Genomic DNA, 16,908 nt, shown 5'->3' on the forward strand with positions numbered 1-16,908 from the left:
AATGAAATAGGTTCAATCATGGCCTCCTGGAGAGAGCAGATCCCAGAAGTAAATGTCTGCAGTAGAAGTTGAATTTAAGAGCAAGAATTGAAGGGAAAGTCATCAGAAATATGCCTGAAAGTACATGGTACTGATCAAAGAAATGGGCAGATCCCCACAGAAGGGTTCCAAAGAGCCCATAAATGTCCCCTTTGAGAGCCCTACCATGTGGGTACCTGGCATTCCAGGACACCATGACAAAATTATACCAGGGGACCCTAATCCACACCCCTCCTTCTTTCTTCCCTCCTCCCCCATCCAGCCCTGAAAGGAGCAGAAGCACCAGAATTAGAGATAGTGGTGTGACACGGCCAGGAGGAAAAGTGAAATAACATGCCAGTCTCCCTTCCTCACTCAGGTTTCTGTGCCACAAGTCAAGTCTGAGCTAGAAGAAATGGGTGAGCTTGGGATTGGACGTGAAATGAAAGTTTTAGTTTATACCAGACCAGACTTCTTAAAAACTGAAAAATATCCTGACTACTAAAAATCAGTGTTCTTATAATTTTTTAAAAAAGAAAGATATGAGATCTACCCAAGATGTCAAGGGGTGGGGAAGGAAGAACATGGTGAATGGCAGTAGTTGGAAGAAAACAAAGCCCATGAGTACACTCATGATTTGCAAAAAACACTGGACATAGCACGAAATACAGGAAGAACATGATAAGGATCCAGTCTTTGAAAAATCTTATAGTTTAGTAAAAAAGGGAAGACATATTCATGAATAACTCCAATACAATGAAGAAAATTTATGGGCTACAAGAAAGGTAAAAAGTGTCACTGCATGACCGAATCTGTTGCCCTCCAAATGAATTTGATCACAACTCTCTGTCTCTTCTGTTCAAAACTCTAAAGACAAGACCTATCCTAGGCTGAGAAAAAGAATTAGGGTGAAACACAGGCAACATTAATTGTTTGTGTATTTGTTATAAAAGATTTTAGTAGAAGAGCTTTAAATATTAGGCTAAAATGACTTTTAGATTTTAATTATCTATTCCTTTTAGCCATAAAAATTCTATCCCTTGTCACCACAAATAATTGAGTTGTGTCTGAAAGAGAAATAAGTGCTATTTGAAAATTGGGGGTGGGAAGCAAAATTATTGCTATTTGCAAATAACGATAGTGTGAATACATACAAAACCTAAGAAAATCAATTGAAAAAAATGATCCATCAGTATGAGAGCTCAGTGAAGTAACTAGATGTTTTTAAAAATTAGTATCGCCTACTAATTATTACTAGTGTTTATTGTACTAACAATAAACTGCTGGTAAATATAATGGATAAAGTTAGCATACTGTTGATGGAGGTTATTGAGAAGGGGTGACCTCTAATTGACCCACAAGCTGGACTGGGGCAATCGGAGGCTCCTCACCCGCTCCCCTGTCCTTGGAGTGAACGTTACACCCACTGGTTGCACAGTTGGAGCCATTTTCAAGGACACAGCCTTGAGAGAGCAATGTGATGTTGAGACCATCTGGATGGTATGTGTGACTGAACCCCATAAGGCCTCTATATATAAACTTTTAAGATTCTGTTGGGCAGGTGTGGAGACTTACTTGTCTTGCAGCCGCCAATGACAAGCCTCCTGTTTAGGTTCCCTTACTATTTAAATATGCCACCTCCCAATCGGGTGGCTGCCTCTCTTTCTTTGGTCCCTCCTTGCCCTCTGCATATGGGGGCCAGTTTACAAACCAACACATACACAGTAACCCAAGGTATTAAATATTTAGAAATCACACTAATACAATCTGCTGGTCCTCTATTTTTTAAAACTACATATTTTTCTGAGACAATATTTAGAAAGCAACAAGCTTTTTTACTGGTGGCAATTCTGTGTACCATTTAATCTGGAACCAACAGAATTTGTCAAAACAAGATGCATGACTTATGCTGAGACATGATGCAATCAATGGAGGTGCATAGAACCAGCCACTTCACACAGAGGTATCTGCTATTTGTGTTTCTGCTAAAGTTTATGTCTGTATAACACAAGAATTCTGAGAAACACTATTTTTATCATTCTCATCAAAAGAGAAAAATATATGTATCATGAGGGGTTTATAATTGTAATCACTGTCTTATTGAATATATTTCTGACAAGAAAAAACTTCCACTTTGATGAGAATGAAATTCCTCATTTAGAACTTGTACATGATTGATGACTGGAAAAATCTTCCATAGACTGGCTTCTGACTTTGCACATTTTAATCCTTCTTTCTCCTCCACTACCCACATATTTCCAGAAACAGGGACTGAAGGATGCATTCATACTGAGATATGATCTCTGGCTTTGTACTTTCCCATTACAAAGGATATCCATGCCATAGGCTGTAAGAGTATCCCTGGAAAACTTTCCCATCCAGGGACTGCTAAGAATAATGTAACTATATGGAAGTTACTCTGAACTTCAATGTGTATTGCCCTAAACTCAACTAAATGATCTCCCAATTCAACTTGCCCTTATCAAAAATGCCTGAAGGGCAGTGTAATGGAAAGGAAGCTGATGTGGAACGAGGAAGGGGATTTAGAATTTTAAACTGATGGAGGTTAAAACAACTTTTGCCTGGTATCATAACTATTTCTAGATGAGTAAAACCAGAATTTTCCTTTTTGCATAATATCACCTTCTTGCCTCAATTCCTCCCACAGTTGGAAAAAAAGGCAAGGGAATGATGATATTTTTATTGGCCCCATTCTGTTCTTGCTGAGCCAGGCTGTTGTTATGTTCTTAGTTGCAGCAATTTTTGAACCACAGTGTAGACCGATCCATCTTCTCATGTGATTCTTCTACCTACTCAATAAAAACAGCTTGCCTCTTCTAAAATGTAGTAAAATTTTAAAAGCTCTGACCTTTTATTACCTGATCTTGGCAGCTTTCAATCTGAAAACAAGAAACAGAGTATCATTCTAGATGTCTTCACAGTAACTACTACATTTTCTAAAACACAGATCAAAGCAGACACACAGCTCTAGTTTGGGAGGCTGGACTTGCAGTCCCACAACCTGGTTCTCTTATAAATAATCCTCAAGGCCTAAAATGGAGCAAAGGAAGAACAGAACAGAATGTATCTAGTTGGCAACTTTGAGGGTAATGAAATCCCCAGTTTTATTTTCTTTACACACTCAGTCTTGCTATCCAGAAAGTCTCAGCCACTTTCATGGTTTCAAAAACCACTTATATTCCAATGACTCCAAATTCTGTGTTGGAACTTTTTTCTAAGCTCAAGATCCATTTAACTAATTCTAATGGAAAATTGTAACTTAGACACACATCCTAAATGTAACTTATCATTGTCCCTTTCAAATTTGCTTCTCAAAAAAGTGTCACCCTCTCAGTGACTGGCATTACATCCACTCATTTGTTGAAACCAGAAACCTAAACACTACCATAGATTCCTCCATTCCAGTGGAGAAGCCAAAACCAGTTCCCATCAACTTGCAAAAGGTAGTTGTGCAAATTTCTCTCCAACTCCTCATTCTGTGATGTCATGTTGCTGTCTTGAAAGTGCCCTGGTGGTAATCATCAAAAAGACAAGAGATAACAAGTGTTGGCAAGGATGTGGAAAAAGAGGAACCTTGTGCACTATTAGTGGTAATGTAAATTAGTACAGCCACTGTGAAAAACAGCGTGGATGTTCCTCAAAAAATTAAAAACAGAATACCATATAATCCAGAAATTCCACTTCTGAGCATATATACAAAGGAAATTAAAAAAGGATCTCAAAGAGATATCTGCACCCCCATGTTCATTGCAGCATTATTCAAGATTAGCCAAGATATGTAAAGAACTGAAATGTCTATCAACAGATGAATGGATAAAGATGCAGTGCATATATGCAATGGAACATTATTCAACCGTGAAAAAGAAGGAAATCCTGCCATTTGCAACAACAAGTGTCTGTTTGCATCACACCTGATAACATCACATTGGCAAAAAGCAAGTCACGTGATCAAGACCAAACTCAAGAGGCAGGAAATACACTTTATCTCTACTGGTAAGCACTCCAGAGTCACATGGCAAAGAGTGCAGATACACAGAGAGTTGAAGAAATGGAGCAACAATTCAATCTACCACATGTACATTTTTTAAATGTTCCAAAATAACCAAAGCAGACTTCATGTCTTCATATGGAAAATAAACCTGACCATATGAAAAATACTAGTATAATCCAGTGTAAAATGTTCCAGGAAAAGAAATTTATTAAATTAGAGCACAATGAAGTCATAAGTGACTCACTTTGAATTCTTACCTAGAAAAGAAGGGAAAATCAGAAAAATTAAGTATATCAAAACAGAGAAAGGCACCTAGGGAAATTTAAAAGTTTTAATGAAAAAAATTGACTGTGGTAATCTGGTTTGCTAACTGAAGCAAAACTCACTATAACTCACTTCCTATTTTGTACTTTTTGAAATAATTTTAACTTTTTATTTTGAAATAATTTCAAATTTACAGATAAGCTTGAAATAGTTTCAAGCTTAGGAACAGTACAAAGAACTTCCATACACCCTTCACCCAGATGCATCAATTGTCAACATGTTACACCACATTTGCTTTGCTATTTTGTGTATGGATGTGGTGGGGAGGTGTGATTTTTTCTGAACCGTTTGAGAGTAAGTTGCAGACATGATATCTTTTCACCAATAAATATATGCTTTTCCTAAGAAAAAAGACATTCTCTACCGTAAGCAATCACCAAAATCCAGAAAGTAACACTGATTCAATGTTATTATCTAATCTGCAAAAGTTATCCCAATAATGCTCTTTATAGGAAAAAAAGCTCTGATCACGTATCATACATTGCATTTAGCTGCCATGTCTCTTTAGTCTCATTTAATCTGGAACAGTTCCTCCGTCTATATTTTTCTTTCATTACCTTGACCATTCTTAAGAAAACTGGCCAAGTTATTTTGTAGAAGGCCTTCAATTTGGTTTTATCAGGGAATTTCTCATTATTAGATTATCGTTATGCATTTTTGGCAGTATTAACATAGAAGTGGTGTTATGTCCATTTCAGTGCATCATATTAAGAGGAATATGTTGGTCTGCACCATTACTATGATATTAACTTTCATCACTTGGTTTCTCCACTATAAAGTTACTATTTTTCCTTTGTAATTAATAAATGCTTTGTAGAAAGATACTATGGAACTATATAAATATCCTGTTCTTCATCAAAATTTTACCAAGTTTTAACATTTATTTCTATCAGTGTGGTCTTAGAAATTCCTGTTTTATTCACTGGGTAAAAAGCCATTATGATCATTTCGATGTTCAAACTGTCCCCGTAGAGGCCATATAGTACTTTTATAAAATAATGAACCCCCCAAATGGTATAATGAGTAAGCCCTCATTAATGTCCTGTTCCATGTTAGCTTTGAAAGAGCTTACTATGGGACCGTATCTCTGGCATTTTTTCTGACGTTTGTCATTGTAGTGCACTCATCAAAATTAATAATAAATCACAGGCTAAATCTATTAAGAACTTATGATGTGCTACTCATACTGCTAAGCACTTCTCATGTATTATCTCATTTAATCTTAAAAAAAAACTAGGACAGATATTATTTTTATAATAATTATTTTACAACTGGGGCAACTAAGCCTTATAGAGCTTAAATAACAGCCAGGAAATGGGAAGCTAAAGTTTGAACCCAAGTCATCTGCCTCCAAAGATTTTATTCTTCAGCTATGCTTTGATCTTAGATTCCTATAGGGTAGAGAGAGACCATACTTGGTAAACACCCAAATGCTGACTTCCTCAGAGTTCCTTCTGCATTTAGATCAGTCTAATGTAGGACTTGAGAGCAGATTCTAGAGTGAGGCTGCCTAGATTATGATTCATGCTCTTCCATTCATGAGCAGTATGACTTTGCCTTCAAGGCTTCAGTTTCTTCCCTTCTAAAAGAGAGGTGGTAATGAGAACACTTCACAGAACTATTTTGGGAATTGAAAGGGAGCAACGAGTAGAGCACTCGGCATGGCAACTTGGCACATAGTAGACACACAATAAATGTTTTTTTAAATACTAAGATGGTTATAGAAAAATCTCTGCTTATGATTTTTAACTGAAGCCACAACTGTGTTATGATTATCTCTTTGATGTAACTTTAAGTATTTCTTCCAAGAAGCAAAAAATATTTATTGCTGCCAAATAACTGCTATGTTCTGACTTCAGACTCTCTGAGACTCTGAAAACTTCTCCAAGAGTATCTTCAGATATTTTGCACCCAGTCCAAATCTGGATTTCATTAACCATTAAATTCAAAGGCAACTTTAAATCAAAGAATAAAAGAGACTTTACCTCACATTAGCACGTGAGAGATCCTGCATCAGCAAAAATCTTTTTTTTAATCAACCTAAACCTCTGACTAAATTAATAAGAGTTGAGTTTGACCTTTAAAATGCTAAAAAATACAGTTCCCCATATAATTCTTGTTCATCCCCGGACCAAACCATTCTCATAGTAAATTATGGTACTAACAGCTGGCTGCCAATGAAGTCAACTATTAATTGTATGTTCACTGCACCACCTGATATAAATCAATATGAGTAATGAGCAATTGTCCACAGTCTATAGATACACAGATCCTACATTGCAAAATAATTTAAGGTTGGCTGTCAGCTTTCTCAGACTAGATGTCATTTGGTCTTTGCGAAAGATATGGCAAATATGAACACACATTGAAAACCACCTGATCTACTGTATCTGCAGTAAACTTCCAGTCATCTCTATGACTAGAGATGATTTTTGATTGTGTATTCCAAATAAACAACTTCTACATTTTACGAATCCCTAAAGAATCTGAAGAATGTGCTCAGGTTGTCACCACCTTATTATCTCAAGTTCTCAAAATTCCCTCTGTCCACCACCTTCTGCCTTTCCCTCTCCCTCCTTTCTACCAAACTTGCTCTCCATCTCATAAAAGCCACCAGCCTCCCTGTTTTCCTAGTTCCCATCACTATCTAGCTTCTTTCATCTTACTTCTCAGTTTCAATACCACGGGCACTAAGGGTTAGTGACATTCGTTTTACAGTTGACCACTTCCACCTCAGATCTTGCTCACATTAGGCTGCCCCAATGTTCCCCATTTCTGACTCCTGGATGGCAGAGTATTGCTAGGAGATATGAGGAAATGACACTAACAGAATCTATCATAAATCCACTTTGTCTAACTTTGAAGGGCCCTCTATTCAACTCAACAATATTTAAGTGCAGGTTTTGCAAAGTGGATTCTGTAAGACACTCTCAGAATATGTTGATGAGTATTTGGTATGGATGGAGGATTCCATGTTAGAGGTTAACTAAGCTTGGAAAACACTGGTTTAAATGAAGTTAAACAAGTTCTTTTCTGCAAAACTTAGTAAAGCCTGGGGAGGGATTTCCAGATAGGGATTACATATGCACCATTTCTCAAAATGTTTGCCTAAGGAACCACTTTTTCACAGTACAACCACAACTTTGGTATACTGTGAAACAAGCTGGGGATATACTATACTAGCTCACCTCATTAACTCCGAACACAGTTTTTGAACCATGTTAAATAGGTTTTGGTACCAATTCCAATGTGGTTGGGGGGAAGGTTTTCCCCACACCAACAAGCAATTCTCAGGCACCAGCTGGGTGTCCTACAATTCAGCTATCTACCCAGAGATAGCATCAAATTCCACAGGTTACGGGTTCAGTCCTACAAGACTTCCCCCCTACCCCTTTACTGATATTCTGTCTGCTCCTTTATCAACTATAATCATGGATAGCTTATTTCTCCTTTTAGCTCTGCAGTGAGACACACATTTGCTGTCTTCTTGATGAACTGAGCCTTTCATCATTATGAAATAACCTTTATCTCAGGTAATATTCCTTGTCTTGATGTCTTCTTTTTCTGACATTAATATAGTCACCTCAGCTTACTTATGATTCATGTTTGATGGTATCCTTTTACTTTTTCCTATCCATGTTTTCATATTTAATAAAGTGTGTTTCCTGCAGATAGCATATAATCGGGTCTTGATTTTTTCCATCTTGATAATCTCTGCCTTTTATTTGGAGCATTTAAGCCATTTACATTTATGTTAATTATCATATGGTTGGATTTAAGTCAACGCTCTTGCCATTTTCATTCTACTTGTTCCTTCTCCTCTTTGTTCCTTCTTTACTCTTTTCTTATTTTTAGATGAATTGAGTATTTTTTAGGACTTCATCTTATCTCCACCATTGGCTTATTAGTTATACCTGTTTGTTTTATCATTTTAGTTGTTGCTATATGACTTACAAAATGCGTCTTTAACTTAACCATAGTCCCCTTTCAAATAATGTTATACTTCACATATAAAGAATCTTACAATTCTCCTACCCTATCCTTTATTCTACAGTTGAGACTTTAATTTGATGTTATAAATTCCACAATAAGTAATTACTACTTTTGCTGTAGACAATTATCAATGATTTCTTCTGATACTGATGAATAGCTACTATCAGAACCCTCTATAAATAACACCTATAAATTATGGGAAAGTATTTTCAAAAAACACCTATCTGAAGGCAATGAGGAGTGAACCAAAACAGGCAGAAACAGGAAAAGAATCAATTAGAAGAAAGGACTGACATGCATTTCCCATTTTTTATTTTTTTAACTTCAGAGCAAGCCCAATCTGCACTAAACAGAAGTGCTAAAACTTTGATGAGAAAACCCCAGTCATGGTGGCTTGAAGAAGGATGGATTTGCATACCTGGAATTAATCCTACTTGGTAGTGGTATGTATTTGTGTTTTTTTTAATCTTTGTTTCACTGTACAGAATATGATCTTTTTCTCTAGTTGCTCTTAAAATTTGCTTTTTGACACTGGTTTTCAGCATTTTAATTATGATATGCCTCAACATGGTTTTGTTCATGTTTATTTTGCTTGCCATTTTTGACTATCTTATATCTGCGAGTCTATATATTTTATCAAACTTGGAAAGTTCTTTACCATTGTTTCTCCATATTTTTCTTCTGCTCCATTCTCTTCTTCTTGGACTCCAATTACATGCACATTAAATTTCTTAATATTGTCCCACAGCTCACTAAAACTCTGTTCAGTAATTTTTTCTCTCTGTTTTTCAGCTTGAATATTTTCTATTTCTAAGTTTTCAAGGTCACTTGTTTTTCACCTGTAGCTTATAGGCTCCTTTTAAACCTATCCAGTGATTTTTTCATTTTAGATATATATCTTTAATGTTTAAAAGTTCCACTTTGTTCTTTTTATATCTTTTACTTCTCTCCTCATTATGTTCATGTTTTCTTTTAAATCCTTGAAAATATTTGTAGTAGTGATGTTAAAGTCCTCATCTGTTATTTCCATTAATTCTGCCATTTCTGGCTCTGCTTCTGTTGACTAACTTTCCCGTCATGGTTATGAGTCACACATGTTTTTTCACATATCTAATGATTTTGTTGCTGGACATTGTGGATGTTATACTATTGACTGTTGGATATTTTTGTTTTTGCAATTAGTTTTAATTATCAGGTAATTTACAGCTTAATCCTTCTAAGACTTTTTAAAAACTTAGGGCAGGTAAGACAGGAATTTTACTCTGAGACTAATTTAGTCCTGTTATTGAGGTATGATTCTTCTGAGGTATCTACTAATTGCCCCAAGTGTTCCAGGAGGTCTCTCTAGTCTGGCTTGATGGAATCTGGTTAACTCTGTCCTACATGAGTTAATGGAATTGTTCACCTTATAGCTCTCTTATGACACATGTTCTTTTCCTGGCTTCATGAGCAAATGCACAGATAGGTATTCATTCAAAGATTTGAGGGACCCCCCATGCAGTTTCACGAAGCTCATTTGCTCTCTCTCTGCACAGCTTTTTCTAAACTGGCACTTTGTTTTAAAATTCAAGTTGCCTCAGCACTACAGTTTCTATCTCCTCAATTCAGTGAGTGTAATGTGCTGTGCTTGAGGTCCCCTCCCTCTGCCACTGTTTGAAAATTGCCTCTAGAGACTGGACTATTCATAGGGCTCATATTTTTCTATTCTTTCAGTGATCACAGTCCTGAATGGCTTGTTGTCCCAATTCTGCATGGTTTGAAAAGATTTGGTTTTGTCCAAGCTTTTAGTTGTTTATGGTGGAAGAATAAGTTCTACACCATAGTAAGCTCTATCATGGCCAGGACACATATGTAAAGATTTTTTGGCTATTATATATATTTTTAAAGAACAAATAGGCCCTCTAGATGGTTGGCATACATTTTCCAAAATTTTTAATATTTTAATATATCTATAGAAAAATATGTGCATAAACGAAAGAAGCATCTGAAGGCAAAGATCTGCTTAAGCTCTTTACAATGGATCTAATATGGTTTGCCCATCAAAATCATGAGTGTAAAAAGCAGGTCAAAGCAATTTTTTAATACTTTCCTATCTCCTTTGCAAAGGAAAGCTATGGCTCTCCTTATCGGGAGATTTGAAAACTCTTAACTCTAATGGCTTTTCTCAGTTATTAATTAGCTGTCTATGCCCATTTTACTGGATAACAGGGACAGAGGAAACTAAAACTTGACGTTTAAAGGTATATATACGTAGGGAGATGAGAATTTCAGAATTTTGTAATCCGGATTTATGCCTCTAATATTTGCTTCTATCTGGGTCAGGCAGGTAATCTAGAAGGCTAAAGGGACAAAGTGAGAACTGAGGCAAACATGCATAACATGGTCCATCTACAGAGTTCCAACAGAAAACAAAAACACTAATTCAAAAAAATATATGTGGACTTCCCCAGAGGCACAGTGGTTAAGAATCCACCTGCCAATGCAGGAGACACAGGTTCATGCCCTGATCCAGGAAGACCCCACATGCTGCGGAGCAACTAAGCCCATGTGCCACAACTACTGAAGCCTGAATGCCTAGAGCCCGTACTCCACAACAAGAGAAGCCACTGCAATGAGAAGTCCGTGCACTGCAACAAAGAGTAGCCTCCGCTTGCTGCAACTAGAGAAAGCCTGGGCACAGCAATGAAGACCTAGTGCAGCCAAAAATAAACAAATTTTAAATAAATAAATATATATATGCACCCCAATGCTCATGACAGCATTATTTACAATAGTCAAGATATGGAAGCAACCTAAGTGTCCATGAACAAATGAATGGAAAATGAAGATATAATGGAATATTACTCTGCCATAAAAAAGCATGAAATTTAGCCATTTGCAATGGCACGATTTGACCTGGAGAGCATTATGCCTAATGAAGTAAGTCTGACAAAGAAAGACAAAATACTGTATGTTTTCACTTATATGTGGAATCTAAAAAATAAAAATGAATGAATATAACAAAACAGAAAAAGACTCATAGATTTAGAGAACAAACTAGTGGTTACCAATGTGGAGAGGGAAGGAGGAGGGGCAAGATAGAGGAAGGGGATTAAGAGATATAAACTACTTGGTATAAAATCAACAAGAGAGGAGAGGACCTTCAAGATGGCTGAAGAGTAAGACGTGGAGATCACCTTCCTCCCCACAAATACATCAGAAATACATTTACATGTGGAACAACTCCTACAAAACACCTACTGAACGCTGGCAGAAGACCTCAGACCTCCCAAAAGGCAAGAAACCCCACGTACCTGGGTAGGGCAAAAGAAAAAAGAAAAAACAGAGACAAAAGAATAGGGACGGGACCTGCACCAGTGGGAGGGAGCTGTGAAGGAGGAAAGGTTTCCACACACTAGGAAGCCCTTTTGCAGATGGAGATTGCGGGTGGCAGGGGGTTGGGGGGAAGCTTCAGAGCTACGGAGGAGAGTGCAGCAACAGGGGTGTGGAGGGCAAAGTGCGGGGATTCCCAAACGGAGGATCGGTGCTGACCAGCACTCACCAGAGCGAGAGGCTTGTCTGCTCACCTGCTGGGGCAGGTGGGGGCTGGGAGCTGAGGGTCGGACTTCGGAGGTGGGATCCCAGGGAGAGGACTGGGGTTGGCTGCGTGAACACAGCCTGAAGGGGTTAGTACACCACGGCTAGCCCGGAGGGAGTCCGAGAAAAAGGCTGGAGCTGCCGAAGAGACAAGAGACTTTTTATTGCCTCTTTGTTTCCTGGTGGGCGAGGAGAGGGGATTAAGAGCAATGCTTGAAGGAGCTCCAGAGACGGGCGCGAGCCGCGGCTATCAGCATGGACCCCAGAGATGGGCATGGGACGCTAAAGCTGCTGCTGCCACCACCAAGAAGCCTGTGTGCAAGCACAGGTCACTATCCACACCTCCCCTCCCGGGAGCCTGTGCAGCCCACCACTGCCAGGATCCCGTGATCCAGGGACAACTTCCCCAGGAGAACACACGGTGCGCATCAAGCTGGTGCAACGTCACACTGCCCTCTGCCGCCACAGGCTCACCCGTCATCCGTGCCCCTCCCTCCCCTCGGCCTGAGTGAGCCAGAGCCCCTGAATCAGCGGCTCCTTTAACCCGGTCTTGTCTGAGTGAAGAACAGACGCCCTCAGGCGACCTACATGCAGAGGTGGGGCCAAATCCAAAGCTGAACCCCGGGAGCTGTGCGAACAAAGTATAGAAAGGGAAATCTCCCCCAAAAGTTTCAGGAGCAGTGGATTAAATCTCCACAGTCAACTTGATGTACCCTGCATCTGTGTAATACCTGAATAGAAAACGAATCATCCCAAATTGAGGAGGTGGACTTTGGGAGCAACGATATATTTTTTTTTCCCTTTTTCTCTTTTTGTGAGCATGCATGCGTATGCTTCTGTGTGTGATTTTCTCTGTATAGCTTTGCTTCTATCATTTGCCTTAGGGCTCTGTCAATTTTTTTTTTTGTTTTTTAGTATAGTTTTCAGCGCTTGTTATCATTGGTGGATTTGTTTTTTGGCTTGTTGTTCTTTCTTTCTTTTTTTTAAAATACTTTTTAAAAAAATTTTAATAATTATTTTTTGTTTTTTATTTTAATAACGTTTTTTCATTTTATTTAATTTAATTTTATCTTTTTCTTTCTTTCTCCCTTTTATTCTGAGACGTGTGGATGACAGGCTCTTGGTGCCCCAGCCATGCATCAGGTCTGTGCCTCTGAGGTGGGAGAGACAAGTTCAGGACATTGGTCCACCAGAGACCTCCCAGCTCCACATAATATCAAACAGTGAAAACCTCCCAGAGATCTCCATCTCAACGCCAAGACCCAGCTCCACTCAACGACCAGCAAGCTACAGTGCTCGACACCCTATGCCAAACAGCTAGCAAGACAGGAACACAACCCCACACATTATCAGAGAGGCTGCCTAAAATCATAATAAGGTCACAGACGCCCCAAAACACACCACCAGACGTGGACCTGCCCACCAAAAAGACAAGATCCAGCCTCATCCACCAGAACACAGATACTAGTCCCCTCCACCAGGAAGCCTAGACAACCAACTGAACCAACCTTAACCACTGGGGACAGACACCCAAAACAATGGGTACTACGAACGTGCAGCCTGCGAAAAGGAGACCCCAAACACAGTAAGTTAAGCAAAATGAGAAGACAGAGAAACACACAGCAGATGAAGGAGCAACATAAAAACCCACCAGACCTAACAAATGAAGAGGAAATAGGCAGTCTACATGAAAAAGAATTCAGAATAATGATAGTAAAGATGATCCAAAATCTTGGAAATAGAATGGAGAAAATACAAGAAATGTTAACAAGGACCTAGAAGAATTAAAGAGCAAACAAACAATCATGAACAACCCAATAAATGAAATTAAAAATTCTCTAGAAGGGATCAATAGCAGAATAACTGAGGCAAAAGAATGGATAAGTGACCTGGAAGATAAAATAGTGGAAATAACTACTGCAGAGCAGAATAAAGAAAAAAGAATGAAAAGAATTGAGGACAGTCTCAGAGACCTCTGGGACAATATTAAACGCACCAACATTCAGATTATAGGGGTCCCAGAAGAAGAAGAGAAAAAGAAAGGAACTGAGAAAATATTTGAAGAGATTATAGTTGAAAACTTCCCTAATATGGGAAAGGAAATAGTCAATCAAGTCCAGGAAGCACAGAGAGCCTCATATAGGATAAATCCAAGGAGAAACACACCAAGACACCTATTAGTCGAACTATGAAAAATTAAATACAAAGAAAAAATATTAAAAGCAGCAAGGGAAAAATAACAAATAACATACAAGGGAATCCCCATTAGGTTAACAGCTGGTGTTTCAGGAGAAACTCTGCAAGCCATAAGGGAGTGGAAGGACATATTTAAAGTGATGAAAGGGAAAAACCTATATCAAGTTTACTCTATCCAGCAAGGATCTCATTCCAATTTGACAGAGAAATTAAAACCTTTACAGACAAGCAAAAGCTAAGAGAATTCACCCCAACCAAACCAAATTTACAACAAATGCTAAAGGAACTTCTCTAGTCAGGAAACACAAAAGTAGGAAAAGATCTACAATAACAAACCCAAAACAATTAAGAAAATGGTAATAGGAACATAGATATCGATAATAACCTTAAATGTAAATGGATTAAATGCTCCAACCAAAAGACACAGACTGGCTGAATGGATACAAAAAGACCTGTATATGTGCTGTCTACAAGAGACCCACTACAGACCTAGGGAAACATACAGACTGAAAGTGAGGGGGTGGAAAAAGATATTCCATGCAAATGGAAATCAAAAGAAAGCTGGAGTAACAATTCTTATATCAAACAAAATGACTTTAAAACAAAGACTATTACAAGAGACAAAGAAGGACATTACATAATGAACAAGGGATCGATCCAAGAAGAAGATATAACAATTGTAAATATTTAGGCACCCAACGTAGGAGCACCTCAATATATAAGACAAATACCAACAGCCATAAACGGGGAAATCAACAATAACACAATCATACGAGGGGACTTTAACACCCCACTTTCACCAATGGACAGATCACCCAAAATGAAAATAAATAAGGAAACACATTTTAAATGATACATTAAACAAGATGGACTTAAGTGATATTTATAGGATATTCCATCCAAAAACAACATAATACACTTTCTTCTCAAGTGCTCATGGAACATTCTCCAGGATAGATCATATCTTGGGTCACAAACCAAGCCTTGGTAAATTTAAGAAAATTGAAATTGTATCAAGTATCTTTTCGGACCACAACGCTATGAGACTAAATACAAATTACAGGAAAAAATCAGTAACAAACACAAACATATGGAGGCTAAACAATACACTACTTAATAACCAAGAGATCACTGAAGAAATCAAAGAGAAAATCAAAAGATACCTAGAAATAAATGACAAACGCTGAGCCTGTGCGTTTGGAGCCTGTGCTCTGCAATGGGAGAGGCCAAAACAGTGAGAGACGCGTGTACCGAAAAAAGAAAAAAAAAAGAAAAGAAATGATAGCAAAGATAAATAAAACTAAAAGCTGGTTCTTTGAGAAGATAAACAAAATTGATAAACCATCAGCCAGACTCATCAAGAAAAAAAGGGAGAAGACTCAAATCAATAGAATTAGAAATGAAAAAAGGGAAGTAACAGCTGACATGGCCGAAATACAAAGGATCATGAGAGATTACTACAAGCATCTATATGCCAATAAAATGGACAACCTGGAAGAAATGGACAAATTCTTAGAAATGCACAACCTGCCGATACTGAACCAGGAAGAAATAGAAAATATGAACAGACCAATCACAAGCACTGAAATTGAAAGTGTGATTAAAAATCTTCCAACAAACAAAAGCCCAGGACCAGATGGCTTCACAGGCGAATTCTATCAAACATGTAGAGAAGAGCTAACACCTATCCTTCTCAAACACTTCCAAAATATAGCAGAGGCAGGACACTCCCAAACTCATTCTATGAGGGCACCATCACCCTGATACCAAAACCAGACAAAGAAGTCACAATGAAAGAAAACTACAGGCCAATATCACAGATGAACATAGATGCAAAAATCCTGAATAAAATACTAGCAAACAGAATCCAACAGCACATTAAAAAGATCATACACCATGATCAAGTGAGGTTTATCCCAGGAGTGCAAGGATTCTTCGATATACACAAATCAATCAATGTGATACAGCATATTAACAAACTGAAGGAGAAACACCATATGATTATCTCAGTAGATGCAGAGAAAGCTTTTGACAAAATTCAACACCCATTTATGATAAAAACCCTCCAGAAAGTGGGCATAGAGGGAACTTACCTCAACATAATAAAGGCCAAACAAACTGACAGCCAACATCGTCCTCAATGGTGAAAAACTTGAAACCACTTCCACTAAGATCAGGAACAAGACAAGGTTGCCCACTCTCACCACTATTATTCAACATAGTTTTGGAAATTTTAGCCAGAGCAATCAGAGAAGAAAAGGAAAGGAATCCAAATCAGAAAAGAAGAAGTAAAGCTGTCACTGTTTGCAGATGACATGATACTATACATAGAGAATCCTAAAGATGTTACCAGAAAACTACTAGAACTAATCAATGAATTTGGTACAGTAGCAGGATACAAAATTAATGCACAGAAATCTCTTGCATTCCTATACACCAATGAACAATTGACAAAGGATTAATCTCCAAAATTTACAAGCAGCTCATGCAGCTCAATATCCAAAAAGCAAACAACCCAATCCAGAAATGGGCAGAAGACCTAAACAGACATTTCTCCAAAGAAGATATACAGATTGCCAAAAAACACATGATAGAATGCTCAACATCATTAATCATTAGAGAAATGTAAATCAAAACTATAACGTGATATCATCTCACACCAGTCAGAATAGCCATAATCCAAAAATTTACAAACAATAAATGCTGGAAAGGGTATGGAGAAAAGGGCACCCTCATACACTGTTGGTGGGAATGTAAATTGATACAGCCACTATGGAGAACAGTATGGA

The sequence above is a fragment of the Neophocaena asiaeorientalis genome, unplaced genomic scaffold (genome assembly GCF_003031525.2).
Source record: "Neophocaena asiaeorientalis asiaeorientalis breed wild unplaced genomic scaffold, Neophocaena_asiaeorientalis_V1.1 scaffold173, whole genome shotgun sequence".
NCBI lineage: Eukaryota > Metazoa > Chordata > Mammalia > Artiodactyla > Phocoenidae > Neophocaena > Neophocaena asiaeorientalis.